This window comes from Artibeus jamaicensis, unplaced genomic scaffold, assembly GCF_021234435.1.
Source record: "Artibeus jamaicensis isolate MK-2021 breed Jamaican fruit bat unplaced genomic scaffold, CSHL_Jam_final contig_415, whole genome shotgun sequence".
Lineage (NCBI taxonomy): Eukaryota > Metazoa > Chordata > Mammalia > Chiroptera > Phyllostomidae > Artibeus > Artibeus jamaicensis.
The window spans coordinates 20,341,352-20,361,987 of NW_026521823.1; the positions used below are offsets into that span (position 1 = coordinate 20,341,352).

The window sequence follows — 20,636 nt, forward strand, 5'->3', positions numbered from 1 at the left end:
AATGTTTCTCTCTACTCTGTAAGGAGTGTATTGTTATTAACATTATTTTGACTATTCCTATCATCAGTCATCTTTGATGACCAGACCTGGATGACCAGGCAACATGTCTCCCGTTCCCACTGAGAAACCCCCCCCTGGGAGCTGTTGTTCATCCAGCTGCCGAGGGCCTCTCTCCCCCGCTTTCCTGGACAGCCACTTTGCAGAGCCTGCATGAGCCTACTGTGGATATTAGCCCTTAATGTAAGCAATAATGATAATAAATCATCCACTTGACAATAATATGCATATATTTCAACAGTTTGCCTTTTCAAATAGATAAAGACTAGAAGTCAAAAACTTCAGCCAGGACTGGGGTATGGATGTGTGTGATCTCAGCACGAAGGCATCCTCTCATTCATTACCAGTCACAGGTGGTCTGAGTCTATGCCCTCTTGGCACGTGACCCTGATGGTACAGGCCACTTTACACACAGTCATTTCATGACTTCTGCCTTATGTGAGATGGATTAAAATGACAAAGGAATTCTTAAAAAAAAAAAAAAAAAAGGAAGGGGAGAGTGAGCCTGGTGGGAGGCAAACTCAATGAGATGTTGCAGTGCTTTTCCTGTAGCTGTGACTGGGGGGGGGGGAAGGGGGTGGGCAGCAAGCTGGTGGCCTCCCACTGAGATGGGCTGGCTGGCGAAGAATCCCTCTCTCTGCTCGAGTGGCTCACAAAGAGCTTGCATGTGCCATGCTGCGGATCCAGGTCATCTGTTTCATATGCCTCCTGTGAAATGAGAAAAAAATGTGTGAGGTACACTAGAGGAGCTTGAAATGACTGATGATATTGTCATGTGGTACCACTTGGGTTTGCATACGAAGAGTCATGTTTTCCTCTGCTGTGTTTCCTACTCATCCTGGCAAAGGATGCAAAGTCAAACGAGGCAGTTGTTAGGTAGAAATTAGAAATCTGTAAATTACAAGTAAGTGACGATGTTCTCTCTGGGAGAGAAAAACTAAACCACAAAAATAGGGGCTCACCGCCCAGACTCTTCCTAACAGGACTGATTTTGAGGCATTTGTAGAAATGGAAAATGGATATCTAGTATTTTGGGTCTGTACTATGTTTTCAATGTTATGGTACTACTAAGTGTATTATGGCTATGGGTTGTTCTTATGTTCCATGAGTTAATTATTCAAACACAATGCAATAAACAGATCGTGTATCATAGAAATGTACACTTGAAACCTACATAATGTTATTGTATTAACCAATGTCACCCCAATAAATTTAATAGAAAATAAATCAATAAAAATAAATCATATGGGCACTATTCAAGAAGAGACCAAGTTTACCGGAGAGATATTATTATTCCTATTTTTTTGAAGGAGTAGAATGAGTATCAGATTTAAGAGAAATTGTTCAAAGTTATAAAATTAAGAAAAGAGCAGAGATTTGAAGTCATGTTCTCTAACACTCTTTGCTAAAATTATTCTGTAATTAAATATGACTAATGAAAGTTTTAATTCCTACTTTGTTCATAATTTTCTTCCTAATTAAATGTACTTTTTCTCCTTCCTGAAAAAAAAATACTATCCTTCATTTTTACCTAGTTTACAAGCAAAATTGGTTTTTAGGGAAAAGAGTAGAGCAACAAATTTTCTTGAAAATAAAAAGTTGGGATGGTGTCAAACTCCAAACAGGTCTGACTGTGCTCTGCGCACTGGGCATTTTCTGAGGATTGATGACCAGCTAAGAGGAGTTGATGGTCCTTGGCTGAAACTCGGGCCATTAGCTCCAACCAGTCATTAATTGCCTGGAAATGTCCTGGGCTGAGGTCATTATTGCTATTATAAACTGAATTAATGCCCTGTGCCTTAGCCAATAAGATTATTTGAATTATTTTTATTCTCCGTGCAATTTATAATTATAAAACTGTACCACAGGCAATCAGACCAGATGATAGATTAATCACTTGCAAAATTACATTTTTAAATGAATTGGTTTTGATTCATATAGCCACCCAAAGCCTTTGGAGAAGTTGATTCCTCAGTGTGGGCACTTGCTGAGGTTGGTTTGCTATGCTGCACCTCTAATCCCTCAATCCTACTTCCTACCACTGGTTCAAATTCAAGTAAATAAGTAAATTGAACAGGATCTACGAGTCACAATTTTTGAATTGTAGATTCCATTTTTCTAGAAGGTGTGCTACTTTGATTTGTTTGGTGTGGGAAATTGGGATGACTGGACTTGGGGACAGCACAGGGGGATGGTGTTGTGACAGTGGAAATTCATGAAACAAGCCATATCAACCTAAAGCTTATACACAGTCACAACCGTTTAACTTTCTATAGTGTTTTGTCATTGTTCTTTCCACATGCATTACTGAATTTTGCTCTTTGAGTAACACTCGCAGTTAAGCATGACAGATGTTATTATTCCATTTTTCATGAGAAGATGGAGGTGTAAAGGTTAAGTGACTTGCCTTGCATGTCACTGTTATGGAAGGTTGTCTCACCTGTGCTTATTAGTACCAAGTGTCATTATGTGTCTCTGAGATGTTTTTAAATTTTCATACTAGCAATAACTCAGTACTACTAATAAGTATTAGAATAGTTTAAAATGCCATTTTCTTTTTTTCTTTAGATTTTCTTTATTTTTTTTTTAAATATTTTATTATTTATTTATCTTTACAGGGGAAGTGGGGGAAGGAGAGAGGGAGAGAAACATCAATGTATGGTTGCCTTTTGTGCGTCCCCTGCTGGGAACTGGCCTGCAGGGAACCGGCCTGCAACCCAGGCATGTGGCCTGACTGGGAATCGAACCGCGATCGTGTGGTTCGCAGGCCCGCGCTCAATCCACTGAGCTACACCAGCCAGGGCAGATTTTCTTTATTTTTTTAAAAAAAGGGGGAAAGGAGGGAGAAAAAGGAAAGAAACATCAATGTGTGGTTGCCTCTTGCATGTTCCCTACTGGAGACCTGGCCCACAACCCAGGCATGTGCCCCGACTGGGAATCAAACCGGCAACTCTTTGGTCCACAGGCCGGCACTCAATCCACTGAGCCACACCAGCCAGGGATAAAATGCCATTTTCAAGGTATTTCCAAGGCTCTTGAGTTCTTTAGAGAGAGAGTGCTACAGAGTTACCAAACAATATTGCATTTTCACAATTTATAATGGGTGATCAATTTACTGAGTATAGATTTTCAGGATCTCCTTGATCATTTGCTTCTTTTTAAGCAATGCATATTTGTGTTAATCCATAACCTAATTGGATATATTTTATATCAACATTATGTTTTCATATTTTATATGTGAAAAATTTCTTATTCAAAGAGATGTGCTGTGATATAAGTAACTGGAGCCTCATCGATATGTTACAGGACGAAAGAACAGCACAAGGAAAATCTGAAAAGGCATCTTAATTAACAAAGAAACCATGAGTTTTTATTGCTTTTAGATTAGCCTCAGAAGATCATATATAGGGTATGATGTCAGGAGTAAAGTGAGACTCTGGATGGACTGATTTTTTTTAGCTAGGGATCAGTGCAAACTAGATGATATTCCAAGCTGAGAAGTATTATGCAGGGTACATGACATTGTGTGGTTATACTTATACATAACCGATAAAAGTGGTGATTCTCAGTCTTGCATCTCTGGTAAGGGTGATTACTTCTAATCTTAGTCTCCCCTGAACCCTCCTCAACTGGCCAACCTCTAGCCAAAACAGAGAGGCAGTTAGAGAAGTTTCTCATTTCAGATCTACATTACCTTTGTAATCTCTAGAGAGTGCATTATTTTGGAAACAACAAAGAACAGTCTGGAGTTGGGCCAGGCTCCGTCCTTTTTTCTCACTTTATCAGGTGAGGAATTGTTGGATCATGGGCAGTAACTGTGCAGAAGCTTTTAAAACTCAAGGAACTCCACAGCTGACAACTACAACACTCACAAAGATTGAGGGCAGGATGATGATTAAAATACAGAGCAAGGAACGCATCCTCAAGTCCACTTGGGTCTACTTTTAGGAGTCAGGTGGACATCTTCTTAGAGATGAATTGTTCTATTTGCCCAGTGGTGTTTAACCAAGTACAACTGAAGCACAGATACTGCTCTGAGAGGCTAATAGAAAATCTAAAGCTATTACTTTGATCATTACTACTTAGACCAGAAAGTTCAGATTTACCATATGAGCTTCAAGTACTATGGAAGTATCACTTATAATATTAGTTAAGATTGAACAGTTGTAAAGGACACATGGACAATAACAAGGGGGTGGAAATAGGAGGGAGGGAGGGAGGAAAAGGCAGAAAACTGTGCTTGAACAACAATAAAAAATGTTTAAAAAAAGATCGAACTTCTTACCACCCTTTCCAATTATATAACTTTCTTACCACTTTTTCCAATTGTGTAAACACCTCTATAGGAACTACTGCATAGATGGCGTACATACAAAAGTAAATTAAAGGTTCTTCTGAATCAGTGATTTTTAACCTTTTCCATCTCATGGCACACATAAACTAATTACTAAAATTCTGTGACACACCAAAACAAAATTTTTGTAGATCTGAAAAAAATAGGTATAATTTTCATTCATTCATACTGGATGGCTATTGTTGTGTTGTCCGTTGTCATTTTTTAAATTTGACAATCTAAGGGAAAAGAGGGCAGTGCCCCTGACTAAATAGTCAGCTATTGCATGTTTAAAAAATTCTTGCGGCACAGCTGTTGAAAATTGCTCTTCTGACTAATTCTTAGTGCACTATGCAGCTCTGTTTTCTAAGTTCCTGGGCACATGCTGCAAAAAAACCTCTTTCACAAGGGGTTGCTTGTCTGATACACAAGCAAACAATTGGCTTCATATCATAAAGTAGTTTCCTAGGGAGCATAGACTATATGATGTTATACGCCAATTACCTGTGTGGGGAAGGGCAGATCCCCTGGAGTTGACTAACTTCTATAAAGCAGTTAAAGAGACTATGAGGAGAAAAAGTTAACTATGCAAAAAACAATAGCCTCAAGATTTACTCTAAACTCTACTGCATCCCTGGTCTCTGTGAACATTATGGTAATGACGTTTGCAGAAACATTTTGTTCTTCCAGGGCTGAGTCCTCTTTTTTTTCTCATGACTGGAAGTAGAGTTAATAATGTGGGGATCTAGTAGGTACAAGAAGGGGCCCATGGAAAGAAAATGACTCTCTGACTAGTATAGAGTGATGACTATAGAATTTTATCCAAAGGATCAAGTAATCTTGAGAAGTGAGGTATAATCATTCTATTAATAGCCCTAAGATCTGGAACTCTTATCTAAGACAGGTTAGGACTAATTCAAGGGATAGAGCAAGGCATATTACATCCTTTTGCTATTGGTATTTATTTTCTGGGCTTTAATCCTTCCATTGGTTCTGGTTTCAAAGAATATTGTACAACTTGGGTAACAGGTTGGTTAGGTCAGTCTGAATTTTGATGGGTTGAGTCCCCCGAATCTTCTCGATGTTGATAACGTATTTGGACCATGAGGAGTTTGAGACTTTGCAGAAGTTCTCAAAGTGTGTCTGCTTTAAGTATATGCATCTCTTTAAGAATGTACTAATTATCTATAACCTGATTATGGAGAAGGGAATCCTCTAGAATTTCAAGGAATATGCCTTATAAGGAGCATATAAATTGGCAGTGCCATTTACAGAATAAGTCTCTTTACCCAGCAAAAAGGTTCTCCAAAAATGGAGACATACTGAAGACATTTTGTTAATAGCTGATTTATTTTAAAGGAAGTACTAAAGGGTGTTTTCAAGTAGAGGAAAATAATTCCAAAAGGAAACTCAGATTCAAGAGAAATGTAAAGCAATGAAAAAATAAATGTGGGTAAATCTAAATGATTACTGAGTCAATAAAACAATAATGACACTGCATACTGTACATCTTCAAAAGTTTATCACCAAACAGCTTGTAAATTTGATGGGATCTTCTGAATTTCATTAACCATCACAAAAGATCCTGCATAGGAAATTCATTATTTTCATAACAACTTTATAACTTCATAGAACAAATTGTCAGAACTAGTTACCTATAAAGGATTAGATATAAATTTTAAAAATATAGTATAACTTGCTTGATTTTAGATCAAAGTTAAAAATAATGAGTTTGTTGACAAATTTTTAGAAAAATCTCTTCTTCCATTCCCATCAACATATTTGTGACTGGTTACCGTACTGTGGTTTTTTTAAATTATTCTTTTAAATTAAAATTTTTTTCTATTACAGTTTATATCCAATATTTGCAGTTTATAGTACAATGTGATTTTGTATTAGTTTTGGGTGCACAGCATAGTGATTAGACAATCCAAAGTGTTCCTCCTGATATTTCCAGCACCCAATTGGCACCAAACACATTTATTGCAATATTATTGACTAGATTCCCTATACTTCTCTTTACACCCCTGTGACTGCTTTGTAACTGCCAGTCTGTGTTTTTATACTAACAACAAAAAAAAAAGAAACAGTTTAGACATATATTATTTTTGTAGTAAGATTGCTGTCAATCCAACCCAGATTAGACAAATTAATAATCAAAGGGCAAGCTCAACTGTCACACTGAAACCTTTAAATATTGACATACTGCTGTTCATTGAAAGTATGCGTATAGACGTTTAGTGTGGGAAGCCGTATTTAAATGATATTTTTATTATAATTGCAGAATGATGTACAGTTAGGTGTCCAGTAGGATTTCTACATAGTAGTTGCCTATATACATAGTCTCAATGAACAACCTGTATAATTATAGTAATTGCTTTATTTTTCTCCATCATGTAATTTTGTGTCCAAATAAGCTAATGGTAAAAATGTGAGTTGAATTTTATATGTCTCTTTTCTCCACTTCATTTTTCTGTTAACATTTACCAAGCTTTACAAAAGTATTCTTTTGTGAAGGATTGATTAAAACAAAAATTGGTTCTTTACAGATTGGAAAGTACCATTCTATTGAACAATTACAGAATTTCAAATTTTAATATTATGTACCATTTATGCTCCTATTATTCAATTTGTTCAATTATTCCCTTGCTAGTAAGCAATAAATTTTAATGTTTTCCTGTTTCCAAGCTTTGTTTGCAATAATAGCAATTCAATAAAAGCTCTAAAAGCTGAAGTGTTCTGGCGCTTCATTTACTGAATATCTCAATTTGACATTTTAAATGATTTTGAACAAAATGTTGCTGAAATTTAGAGAGCTCATTTGCAAGTGTTCAATGTGATTTAATGACAATTAATTTTAAAAGCACTTCTCCAGATTCTCAAATATACTAAAATCCCACTGACATTGGTCCAAAAATTTAAAAAGTGCATAATGCCATAATGAAGTATTTATTGTATATTCAAGACTAGCCTCCTAACAAAGTTGTAGAGTTGAATAATTCTTTGTATATATAAAATGTTTATAACTTTTGATAACTGCAACTACTATTTCAATTGCAGACTATCAAAAATTAACCTGATTATTTCAAAGCCTTTAATGAGCACAACATAAAATTGGCTTCATTTAAGTATTTTCAAAGTTTTATTTTGGTTAATGGAACCACTCTATGAACAGCTACTGCTTTGCTTATACATGCATAAAATAATTTGCAACTAATAATAAATATTATAAAATGCTTAGTTGATCTCATTGAAACAGGCTTCACAAAGTAACATGCAAAGTGTCTTTAGACACTAAGCCATTGTCTTTAGACAGATGTGTTAAGTGGTCGATGTAACTATTAGATTTTGAGGTAGATGCTAGTAGATCTTTCTTTTAATGTCACACAGTGAGCTGAGCACTCTCACTGCAGAGCTGGAGAAGTCAGTAGCCTCAGTGCCTGGTATCACACATGCCCACCCACTCAGCAGGCAGAGAAGACAAGACCATTTGGTCCCAAGTGGGACTTAAGTAAGATGTTAATGTCAACCAGCATTAGCATCTCTTTAAAAAACATTTTTTTACTAATTGATTTTGGAGCGAGAGGGAGAGAGAGAAAAACACTGATTTGTTGTTTTGCTTAATGATATGGTCATTGGTTGATTCTTATATGTGCCCTGACCAGGGATCAAACCTGCAATTTTGGTGTGTTGAGACAACACTCCAACCAACTGACCTACCCAGCTATGGCACAACTAGCTTTTTTTTTTTAATCTATCTTTTAATCCTCACCTGAGGATATGTTCATTGACTTGAGAGAGAGAGAGGGAGAAGCATCAATGTGTGAGAGAAACATTGAACAGTTCTCTCCCACACACACCCAGACCAGGGATCAAACCCACAACCCGGGTATGTGCCCTGACCAGGAATCAAAGCTGCAACCCTTTTGGTGTATAAAACAATGCTCCACCCAACTGAGCCACCCAGTCAAGGCACAATCAACTTTTTTAAGTTAAAGTATTCTTAGCATACAATATTATATTAGTTTCAGCAGTACAACATAGTGGTTCGACATTTGTATATCTTACAATTTGTTCATCACACTAAGTCTACTAACCATCTATCACCATGCAAAGTTATCACAATATTATTGATTATATTTCCTTTCATTTTTTAATACATCCCTCTACTTCTCCCATCTGACAATCATCCCTTTGGTCTCTGTTTCTATGTACCTTTTGTTTCGTGGACTCATTTGTTTAATTTTTTTAATATTGTACATATAAGCAAAACCACAGAGTATTTGTCTTTCTCTACCTGACTTATGTCACTTAGTATAATACACTCTAGGTCCATCCATGTTGTCACAAATGGCAAGATTTTATTCTTATTGCTGTATAATATTTCATTGTATGTATATACTACATCTTTATCCATTTATGTATTGATGGACAGCTAGATTGTTTCTATATCTTGACTATTGTAAATAGTGTTACAGGGAACAAATGGGGTACATGCATATTTTTACATTAGTATTTTCATTTTCTTTGAGTTACTCATAAGTGGAATTGTTGGATCATATGCTGGATCTTTTTCATTTTTCTGAGGAATCTGTTTTCCATAGTTGCTGCACCAATTTGCATTCCCACCAACATTGCACAGGGATTTCCCTTTTATTCACATCCTCAGCAGCACATTTTTTGACTTTTTAATTATAGCCATTCTGACTATAGGAGGTATTATCTCATTGTAATTTTAATTTGCATCTCCCTGATGATTAGTGACATTGAGCATCTTTAAATGTCAGTTGGCCATCTCCATGTCTTCTTCGAAGAAATCCCTCTTCATGTCTTCTGCCCATATTTTGATTGGATAGTTTTTTTTTGTTGAGCTATATGTGTTCTTTATATATATTGGGTATCAATCCCTTGGTGAATTCTTTAGTTTGCTGTATATAGTATCATGTCATCTGCAAATAGTGACAATTTTACTTTACAATTTACATGCCTTTTATTACTTGTCTGATTTCTGTCATTCTCACTTCCAGTATTACTCATATATTGAAAAATAGCAGGGAGAGTAACCATCCTTGTCTTATTCCTGGTCTTAGAAGAAAAGCTTTCATCTTTTCATCACTAAGTGTGATGTTAGCTGTGGGCTTATTATATATAGCCTTTATCATGTTGAGATAAGTTCCTTCTATAATCACTTTGTTCAGAGTTTTTATAATGGACATAAACTTTGTCAAATACTTTCTTTTTCCATATTTATTAGGATGATCATATAATTTTTATCCCTGGTGTCACTGATGTGATGAATCATTAATTGTTTTGTGGATGTTAAAACCACTTGATCATACTTTATAGTCCTTTTAATTTATTCTTGAATTTGTTTTGCTAGTATTTTTGTTGTGAATTTTTGTATCTATGTTTACCAGGAATATTGGCCTGTAATTCTATTTTTTTTTTGTAGTGTTTGCCTAGTTTTGGTATCAGGGACTTATAGAATGAATTCGGTAGCATTCCTTCTTCTTCAATTTTTTATAATAGTTTGAGAAAGATAGGTACTATTTCTTCTTTAAATGTTTGGTAGAATTTACCTGTCAGCCATACAACCCTGGACTTGTCTTTGTTGGGAATTTTTAAATTATGGATTCATGTTCATTGCTAGTATTTGGTCTGTTCCAATTCTATGTTTTTTACTGGTTTAGCCTTGGGAGGTAAGTATTGTTTCTAGAAATTTATCCATTATTTCTAGAGTGTCCAATTGTTGGTATTCTATTCATAATATTCTTCAATGATTGTTTGTATTTCTGTAGTGTCAGTTATAATCTCACCTTTTATTTATTTGAACTCTCTCCTTTTTTTTTTTGATGAGTCTTGCTAGGAGTTTGTCAGTTTTATTTATCCCTCCAAATAACCAGCTGTCAGTTTTATTGATCTTTTCTATTTTTTATATTCTCAATTTTGTTTATTTTTACTCTGATTTTTATTATTTCCTTCTTTCTCCTTACTTTGAGTTTTACTTGTTATTCTCTGTCAAGTTCTTTTAAGTATAAAGTTAGATTATTTATTTGGGTGTTTTCCTGCTTCTCAAGGTAGGTGTGTATCATGTGAATTTTAGAAGTTGTTTTTCATTTTCATTTATATCAAGGTAGTTTTTGATTTACTCTTTTGGTTTGATCCATTGGTTGTTTAGTAACATGTCATTTAATCTGTAGTTGATTTCTAGTTTAGGGCAATTGTGGTTAGAAAAGACACTTGATAAAATTTCAATTTTCTTGAATTTGAGGCATATTTTGTGGCTTAGTATGTGCCATATCCTGAAAAATGTTCTGTGTGTACTTGAGAAAAATGTGTAACCTGCAGTTTGGGGATGAAACATTCTGGGATAATGTGGCATTTAAGACCATCTTTTCCCTCTTAATTTCCTGTCTTGATGATTTATCCATTGAGGTAAATGGAGTATCAAAGTCCCCAACTATTTTTGTATCACTGTTAATGTCTGCCTTTGTGTCTAATATTTGCTGTATATACTTGAGTACTTCTATGTTGGGTGCATAGATATTTATAATTGTTATATACACTTCTTAGATTGATCTTATCACTGTGCAATGTCCTTCTTTGTCTGTTACATTCTTTGTTTTAAAGTCTATTTTGTCTGATATGAGTTTTGCTATCCAATGTTTCTTTTTGTTTTTATGTACATAAAATATCCATCCCTTCAGTTTTAGTTCCTGTGTGTTTTTCTATCTAAAATAAGTCTCTTTTAGGCAACACATGTGGGTCTTACTTTTTCATCCATTCTGCTACACTGTATCTTTTTACTGGAACATTTGATCCATTTACATTTAAAGTAATTATTGATAGGCATATACTTATTGCCATTTTCTTCATTGTTTTTTAATTGTTTTGTTTTTCTCCTGTGTTCATTTTTTCCTTTCCTTTTGATTTGCTGGTTTTCTTCAGTATTTTAACTTGGTTCATTTCTCTGTATTTTTTGTAGGTTTTTGGTTTATGGTTCCCAGGAGGTTCACATATTTCCATCTGTTTCTATAGCAGCCTACTTTAAGCTGATAGGTATTTCAGTTCAAATGCATTCTAAAAGCATTATATTTTTACTCTTGCCCTACTCTGGTTTTGATGTCATGTTTTATGTCTTTTTGTCTTGTGTGTTCCATGACTACTCATTGTACTTATGGTTAACTTTGCTACTTTTGCTCTTTAACCATTATACTAGCTTTTGATGTGGTTGATTCACCATGTTTATTACATATTTGCCTTTAACAATGACTTTTTTCCTTTTCTATATTTTCTTATTTCAAGTTATGGTCCTTCTTTCATAAAATTAATATTTTTTCTTGAAAAACTGGTTATGGTGGGGAACATCTTCAGTTCTCAATTCTGATTGATGACCTTGACAGATACCATGTTCCAGGCTGTGGGTTCCTTCCTTTCAGTATTTGAAATATTCCTGCCGCTCCCACTGGCCTGATACAATGGCTTCAGATGAAGAAGCTGATAGCCTTATGGAATATCCCTTGTATGTGACTTATTTCCTTCTCGCTGCCTTCAAGATCGTCCCTTCATCCTTAAGGTTTGCAATTTTAATTAAAATATGGCTTAGTATGGGCCTCTTTATTTTCATCTTTTTAGAGCTCTCAGTGCCTCCCAAACCTGGGTGTCTGATTCCTCCCACAGATTAGATAAGTTTTTAGCCATTATTTCTTCAGATATACTTGCTTCCTCTTTCTCTCTCCCTTCGCTTTTCTGAATCCCCATCATGCAAATGTGAGAAAGCTCGATGTTATCCCAGAGGCCCCATGTACTCTTTTTAATTCTTTTTACATTTTGCTTATTGGGTGATTTTCACTACTTTGTCTTCCAGGTTGCTAAACGACTCTTCTGTATTAACCAGCCATCTGGTCTATTGTTTCTAATATATTCTTTGTTTCAGTTACTTTATTCTTCATCTCTGATTTTTATAACATTTTCTAACTCTGTCGAAGTGCTCTCTGAGTCCCTCTATTCTGCTGTCAAGTTTGTTGAGTTTCATTATGACTATTTCTTTTAATTCTTTATGAGACAAATTCCTTATCTCCGTTTCATTCGAGTTTTTCTCTGGGGATTTTTATTGTTCCCTCATGTGTGGCATTTTGTTTGACTTACTGTGTGTGTTCCCCGACCTCTCTGCCTCTCCTACTGTTGATACAGTGGCCTCCATGTAGACTGTGTGCCAGAGCGCTTTGGCAGGCTGGTCGTAGTCAGGGGGCACAAACAGGGCCTGGTGTGTCGCCTGACCAGAAGGGCTGGGTTCCAGGCATGTTCTGTTGCTTTCATTGTCTGCTGCCTAAGCAGGGTGTGGGTGGGACTGCTCTGGTTGTCTTTATCTCGATGTCCTTTTAGCTCTGCACTTTCTCTAGATAGAACAGTCCTATGTCCGGCAGTACCCCATTATCTCCACTCAGGGCAGCCCACCCTCAGGTGCTGCAATGCTTCGTTAGTTCCGTACTTCCTCGGGATTGGGCAGCCCTGGGTGTGCACGACTGCCCTTTGCTAGTTTTGTACCCTCTTGGGGAGGGTACAAATCTGTACCCTCATCTGTATATAACAGCACCCTGCTCACTCTGCATGGGGCAGCCCTACATGTGGGTACCTCAATGCTTGGCTAGCTCCCTCTGGGCAGGGCAGGCCCACATGTACATGAAACAGCGCCCCACTATCTCCACACTTTCTCTAAGTGAGGGGACCCTCAGCATTTTGCTAGCTCTGTAGTCTCTCCAGGCTGGTAGTCCCATGTGTGTGTGCAGCCCAGTAGGTGTGCACAGCAGCATCCTGTCATATCTGCTGGATCAATCTCTGGGTAGAGGGCGTCTTTGTACGCATGCCCTGGTGCCCTCCTGTTCCTGCTGGAGCCAGCTCGGGGGTGGGGGTATCTGGGGGTGTGCTACAGAGGCCCTGCAGGTCGGCCAGTAAACCTGGATGGAGCTCCTGCCCACTACCCAAGTGGAGGAGGAACAGAAACAATGGCACTTACCAGTTTTTCAGTCCCGGACAGTTCCCTCAGCTCCCAGAGAGCTCTTGTGGTTCTCCCACATTCTCTACACAGTTTCTCTTTTGTTTTCCACGCAGAAGCTGCCCGATTGGCTCTCAGTTGGCTCTCAAGAGTCAGTGTTCTAAATACGGGTATCTATGCCATGTGTTTCTGGGACACATGGCCAAGTTCAGCACCCTCCTCTGCCTCCATCTTGGACCCACCGGCAGTTTCAGTATCAGTGAAGTAGCTGAGCATTCAGGCATCACAGCCCACTTCCAGGGAGATCTATGGCTTCACATTCATGTTCCCCTAAAACTGAAGCAATGCCCTGCTGCCTTCACATTCATTCAGTGAGAAATCGTAATCCCTAAAGAGAAGTAGGTCAAGGTGATATTGCTGCCCTCATTCAGTCCTTAGGGTGCCAGACACTGAAGGAGGAACCTGCCTAGTAGAGGAGGGGAAATTGATCCTGCCACCCAAGTCATTGTGAACAGCAAAACTCTAATCATCCAAGTGGGCAGGAAGTCACCGAGGCAGTTCAGCTGGTGGGCACCCATGTGAAAAGGAGAGATAATCATTAATGTCACTCCCAAGGTAGGAAGGTCTTGAAGAACAGAAGTAAGATTCCACCAGCACGTTGCATGGAGCCCACTGAAGTGCAGACAGTGATTTGTAAGATGTTATAGGAGCAGCAGTGCAGGCTTAAATCAGGTCCAGCAGCATGTGATTAGCTGATAAAATAACTCTTTTGTTGTGCTTTGGGCTCTCTGAAGTACGTGACTTTAAATTCTGAGTTACAAGTCATTTCTGCATATTAAAATAAAATGTGTTTTCCCAAGCAGCATTTATTCTGAGAAATTCTTTATATAAGTGTTACTAATAAGAAAAAGAATTAGGTGTGCCTACCGGCTTACTGACTTGACATAATGCCCTGGAAAACAGAACAATGTTCTCTCCACACAGAGTCTCTTTGGAGGATCAACTTCAGCTTCAAAGAAAGTAAAAAATGTGCAGGTATGAAATGAAGTCTACCAAGACTAATTTGTCCTGGTGCCCATAAGTATTCTTCAATAACAGTACTCTTATTTACTTTTTTCCATTGAAGATAGAATTGTCTCTAACAAGGGCAGTTTGTGTTATCTAAAAAATTCTCAGAGCTCTAAGTATGGCTATATTTATGCATATGGTAAACCTACATGCATGAAAAATATAAGCCACATTTTATTTGGTCATTGAGGAAGAATGTGTAATTTTTTCATATCTCAATAAAACTGCAATGTTCAAATTTTCATGAAAAGTCAACTGCTTCTTTTACTTTCAACTCTGAGCACACACACATACAACATTAAAGGCCAGGGTCTCAGGGATTGGAGATACCGTGCAAATAATGGCTGAAGGAGTACATACTGCTTGTCAGTGTTTTGTTTGGCTAAAAGCATGACAGACACGTTGGGGTTTTCAGAGGAGGGCAGGATGTGATTAATAGGTCAGCTTGTGCACTGGCTTATGCACAGCTTGTTCCTGTTACGTGAGTCAGATGTGATGACAAAAATATCTTGTTAGTGTGGATGGTGGCACCAGCTTGTAATCATACAAGAACCAACATCACCAGGAGTCTTTACAACTTTTACAAAGTGCTGTCTTTTTTACTTAAAACATCAGATCCTTACATCTGCCCATGAGGTATGCAATGAGGGAACTGAAGGTACCTGAGGTTAAAATGAGTGAGAGGTCACCCTTGACACTTCAGTTAGCCACCCAGGACCTCCACCTTGGGTGTTTGGGATCCACATTTAGTTTTCTCTCTCTAGTGATCATTCCAATAAAAAGAAATTAAAAATTGGCCCCTCTGAGCCCAATCCCAACTCTCTGAAAAGTGACTGAAAATTTAAAGTTGTGTTAAAATGAAATGGAATGTTTTAAATGGAATTGTCCAGTATGAAAAAAAATTTAAAAAGCAAACCTTCATTGTCACAGAAATGGTTGTCTAAATCGTTTTCCTTGTCACTACAACCTTTCAAGTAGGTGGAGTAGTGATGTCTCATGTAGACCGATGGAGAAACAGCTCTGCTAATGGGGCATTAAAGGGTTTGCTGACCCTGATGTCACTCTGCTCTCCTCACCAATTCAGGACATGGACAGCACCCCCTCCTGCCTTTGCCACAGAGCAGATCCCAGAGGGTACATCACGGATTTCTCTGGAAGTTACACAGTAGGACTGTGCTGTGTAGGTTGCAGTTCTGAAAGTAGTGTATGCTGCTTAATAACGAGCCAGCTTTGAACTTGCCACTCTATGAAGAGTTCCCCTAATGGAGAAATTTTTTTAACTGGAGCCCTAGCTTTCCATTCCACAATGGGAGATGAAGAGCTGAGGCTAATACTTCTCTGCAGTTGATTTTTTCACTGAGTTCGAGTTCTGACCTTTTCCAGAGACCTTTGGGTATTGGCAGTTTTCCAATGCCACCAGAGATTTGGGTGAAGATTAAATGAAATGATAAATAAGGTGCCTGACTTGATCAGCTATGATTAGGTGTTCCCTAAGTGTTTACAACTTTTTATCTCCATTCCACTCATTCCTTGCTGTTCATCTCTTGAAAAGATTCTCTAACCTGTGGCCTACTTGCTGTTACCTAAATTCTACTAACACATCTCACAACTTTGCCCATGGTGGTCCATCTGCCTGAAATAAGCTTCTCCCTGCCCCTACTTGGAAAATCCAAGTACTGTTTAAGCTTCTCCCACTACAAGGCCCAAACCCCTGGCCCCCAACCTTCCTCCAGTGGTAATATCATGAGAGGAACACACTGTGATACAGTCCACTGATACATATACACCTATAGAGAGATTCTGAGCTCCATAAATACTTGCTGGATTAAACTTTTGAGGAAGTATCAAGGCAATTGTGTCACCCGAAGAGAAAACCAAAGAGGATATGGTAGAGAAAACATATTTAACTTACCTACACTGCTGCCTTCAGCCATGTCTAGGGACATATTTGGACTTTTTTCACAAATCTCCTGAAAGTCCTTGTTTTTGTAACAGTAAAACAGTGAAGGCAGCTCAGTAAGAAACATGCGCCCTGGTGATTATCGGCACATAAGTGGGTTGACTAGTACTCATTATATTTTATGGCTTGCTCAAGAAATAAATTTTCATTTTAAGAAAAAGTATTTTAGGAGAATTAGTTTGTTTTGTTTTGCTTTGCTTTGTTAAGTACCGTGGGTATTTGTTTAAAAAGTCAAACAAAAAAACCCAAGAGTGAATACGCTTAGATGAATTCATCTGGGTTAAATTAGCTCTGTTCTTCTTTTTGTATTGTCATAACTCCTGGGTATCAAGGACACAGAACTGGGAAAAAATGGCCTGATAAACAGCCCAGCAGGGTGTGAGGCAACTTAGGATAACACTTAGGGCAACTTAGTGTGTGCACTTTGGAACCATACAACGTGGTTCAAAAGTTGGCAATGAAAAAAATTGTCAATTATGCAATCTTGGACCTCTTTGTGCCTTAATTTTCTCATTTGTAAATTGGGATAATGATAGTAGCTAATTTGTGGACCCTTGTGAGAAGGAAGGGAATATAAGCCTGGTATATCACAGGTACAATGTAATTATTTGTGGTTGTTACCAGATAACTGGAAGAAATAACTTAAATCAGAACCATCCTAGGTAATCCCATACCTGTGGTCACCACGTTAGTTATCCACTGCTAGGCAGCAAATTACCCAAAACCTAGGGGCTTAAAAACAACCACCATTTAAAAAAATTTTTGTTTGTTTAGGTTCTGAGGTTGGCTGGGCTCAGCCAGGTAGCTCTTGTCCAGGGTCTCCGTGTCGGCCCGTCAGGCAGTAACTGGGCTGAGCCGACTGAAGGGCTTCCTCACTCACAGGCTGTGTGGAAAACACTGAGAGTCAGCTAGAGCTTCCGTTGGGACTGAACAGGTGGCCTTTCCCTGTGATCTTTTCTCAAGAATAGGAGACACTGGAAACTGGAAGGTTATTTCAATGAGTGTCGTGACGCTAAGACACAGGTGATCACAGCTCTGCTACTAGGTACTTGAGTGACCTTAAATAAGCCAAAAGTCTGATCCTATGCTTTCTTCCCTATCCAGTCATGATAATATTATCTGCTACCATTGCTTGGAGTGTGAGTGGTAGAATGAAAAGCAAGTAAAATGAAAACACACTGGAAACTTTAAATCTTTAGATGAGGTCATAGATGTGCTTTAAGAATTTTAACTGAAAACAAGAGGTAGATGAAGCAATTATGAAAAATCTTGACTATCCAGATGGTAGGTGTATATGTATAGAGATGAATTGTAGTTTCTGTTCTTTTGTGCATGTTAGGCATTTTGCATAATAAACTTGAACTACTTCATTTAGATAGGAAATACATGTTGTCATTACAAGGGGAATCTACATGCCTACAAGTCCCAGGATTTGGCCTTTCATTTGTTGTTGTTTGGGGATGACATCACAGTTCTCCTCTTTCAGTCTGTTTCTAAATCAATTTAAAGTACCTAAATTGAAATTTTAAATATTCGGGTCTCTAAAATTTATATTATTTTTAGTTTTAAACCAGTAGGTGCTAGCCTAAATTGAGAATCCAGGATCTCATAAAACGTAAATATAAAACTCACTTGCACAGAAGCGAGATTCCGCAGACGCCCAGAGCGGATCTGATGGGGGATGAGAAGGACCGGGCTGCAGGGTTTCCACCACTGCTAGTAACACTTCATCTCAAATAACTGGCTACAGACGGCGTGCCCGGTCCCTGGTCACCTCAGAAAATGGAAAACGTAGGATTAATTCAGTGACAATTTCTCCGAGGATAACATCATTAAAAACCAGGACGTGGTCCCAATTCAGCTTTCACACAGTCCCCGTCACGCCCAGAGTTTTCATCAGCCCACTCACCCAGTAAATCTTGAGAGTCAATAGGCCACTCGGAATTAGTTTAGTTATATAGTAACCATCGTGAAAGCGAGTGTTCTCCTCCCAGTACTTTCCCATTCCTTCTAAATGAATTCCTAAGGGGAGGAAAACAAAGATCTGTGAGTAGAACGGAAGTGGAGTATTTTTTAAACCATTGCATAGCCTGAGAAAACCAATTCCAATAATCCCTTGGAGTATTTATGTATTTTTCCGACTAGAAGACGTACTTTTACCCCCCCCCCCAAATTTGGGAGAAAAATGCAGTGGTGACCCTGCTCCTGCCTCCTGTGACCCTGCTCCACTGCCACGCACCACCACCCCCCAGCAAGCCACGTAAACTACATTTGGACTATAAGACACACACCCCTTTCCTCCCAAATTTGGGGGAGGAGTGCATCTTACAGTCCAAAATATATGGTAGTTGTAGTAGGCATTTCTTGGAAAGCAATGGGTAGAATTCTATATGTATTTCTCTCCTGATCAAATCTACCTTTCTGGAACACACAGTAATTAATGTAGCTCCTCTAAAAATACAAAGAATATATACGTGGTTCAATTCTTCTTTTACTGTTTGGCCTCTATCACAGTAAACATCTTTTGCCTACAATTTCAAGACATTAAGTAATGGGTACCTCATGTACGAATAGTATCAGTGGCTACAATAGAAATACAGAGTGTTGAGTTTTAAAAGTAGCATACATTAATAATGAGCTTCTGCTTGATAATATTAGGAAATTCTCAAATCCAAATATATTTTTTCCAATTGTTCCTCAAGTCTATTCTCAGGCATTTGGCTAAGGTCATGATGTCCCGTCCTTACTCAACAGAGCTAACACTCACAGCCACCCGCTGTTCCTGGGCTGCTCACCCTCACACTGAACAGGCCACAATCATATTCTCCTTGTAACTAGAAATGTCATTAGCATTTGAACAGAACAAATATAATGTAGAAGAATTGGTGTGTTTAGGTCGTAAATTATCCATCAAAACTCTGATAAAATTTCTGAGAGATTCTGGTTTCTATTAAACTGTTTCTCTTAAAAATACGTATCTTTAATATATTTAGAGCTCTGCATTTTTCCAAGGTTTTTATTTTCCAATGAAATCTAAAACAATCCACAGGAGGGAAAAACGTTCCAAACTCCATCTACAGAGACGAGAAGAGAAGGTGGTGGTTGTGGGATTTTGACTTCCTTGAGTTCACCGGGAGGGACGAGGAAGGCACAGTGTCACCCAAGGCCTTCCTCGGAGAGGCTCGGCTACAACACTGCACTTTTAGCCGAGAAGTATCTTTAAAAGCCCAGAGCCAGTATCAGACACTCAAGATGAAATTAAACAAAGTATATTGTGTTGCTCTTTATCCTATAAAGTGTACTAAGCATCTAACATGTTCCAGACACTCTACTAGGCTCTGTAACTCCAAATGGCCCCTCTGCACCGCACGACACAGTGTGAATGGCATTATTAGCTCCATCTTACAAGAGGTGCAGAAAGATCCTTCATCGTTACTGAAGAGACTCGCCCCAAATCATACAGCAATGGTTCGATGTCTCCTAGTATGAAAGCCTGTGTTGTTTTCTCTCTCTCAGAACTGACTGACCGTGAAACAATCCAATAGCTCTAGGATTGATACAAACAGGACTGCATACCCCCAAAAGCGGAAAAAATATGTGTAATAAATATATCAGGGGCTTGTATCACAAATAAAGAATTCCTACAAATCAGTGTGACAAAGAATTAACAATCCAATCGGCACCTGGCTAGTGTAAATTGTACTGCTATGAACATTGGGGTGCATAGGTTCCTTTGAATTAGTGTTTCAGGTGGTGGAAAAATGGAGACAACTGTTTTTTAATATTAATTTAAAAATGATAAAACAACAATCCAATCAAAGAATGGATGAAAGCTTTGGACAGACACTTTACCAACAGTGATGTCGAAGTGACAAATAAGCATATGTAGAAGCAGTCATTCATTAGTCATCATAAAAATGCAAATTAAAACTGCAATGACATGCCATCCTGCATAATGACAGGAAAGACCACTCATGGGTCAGGATGCCCAGCAGAGCAGAGCAGAGCATTCCTGGTGGGGGCCCCATTGCACGGGCCCGGCGAGAAGCCATCTGGTAGTGACTGCTAACATTCCCATGTGTGTGCCCTGTGATCCAGCAGTTCTGCCTGTGGGTACAGAACCAAGAGAAATGTGCATGCACTAACATGTGTTCAACATATATGTACTAACAGACATGTTCAAGTACATTCATAGCAGTGTTATTTGTAATATCTATGCATGT

At 38.1% G+C, this 20,636-nt stretch overlaps 1 long non-coding RNA gene across 1 annotated transcript; it reads right to left on the reverse strand.

The window, feature by feature from the left end:
- Positions 1-269: 269 nt before the first annotated feature.
- On the reverse strand, positions 270-13,741 carry LOC128627474 (uncharacterized). The gene is made up of 2 exons (XR_008391649.1): positions 13,407-13,741; positions 270-765 (listed from the first exon to the last, which is right to left on the reverse strand). It is a non-coding gene; the product is annotated as an uncharacterized LOC128627474 (long non-coding RNA).
- Positions 13,742-20,636: the final 6,895 nt, after the last annotated feature.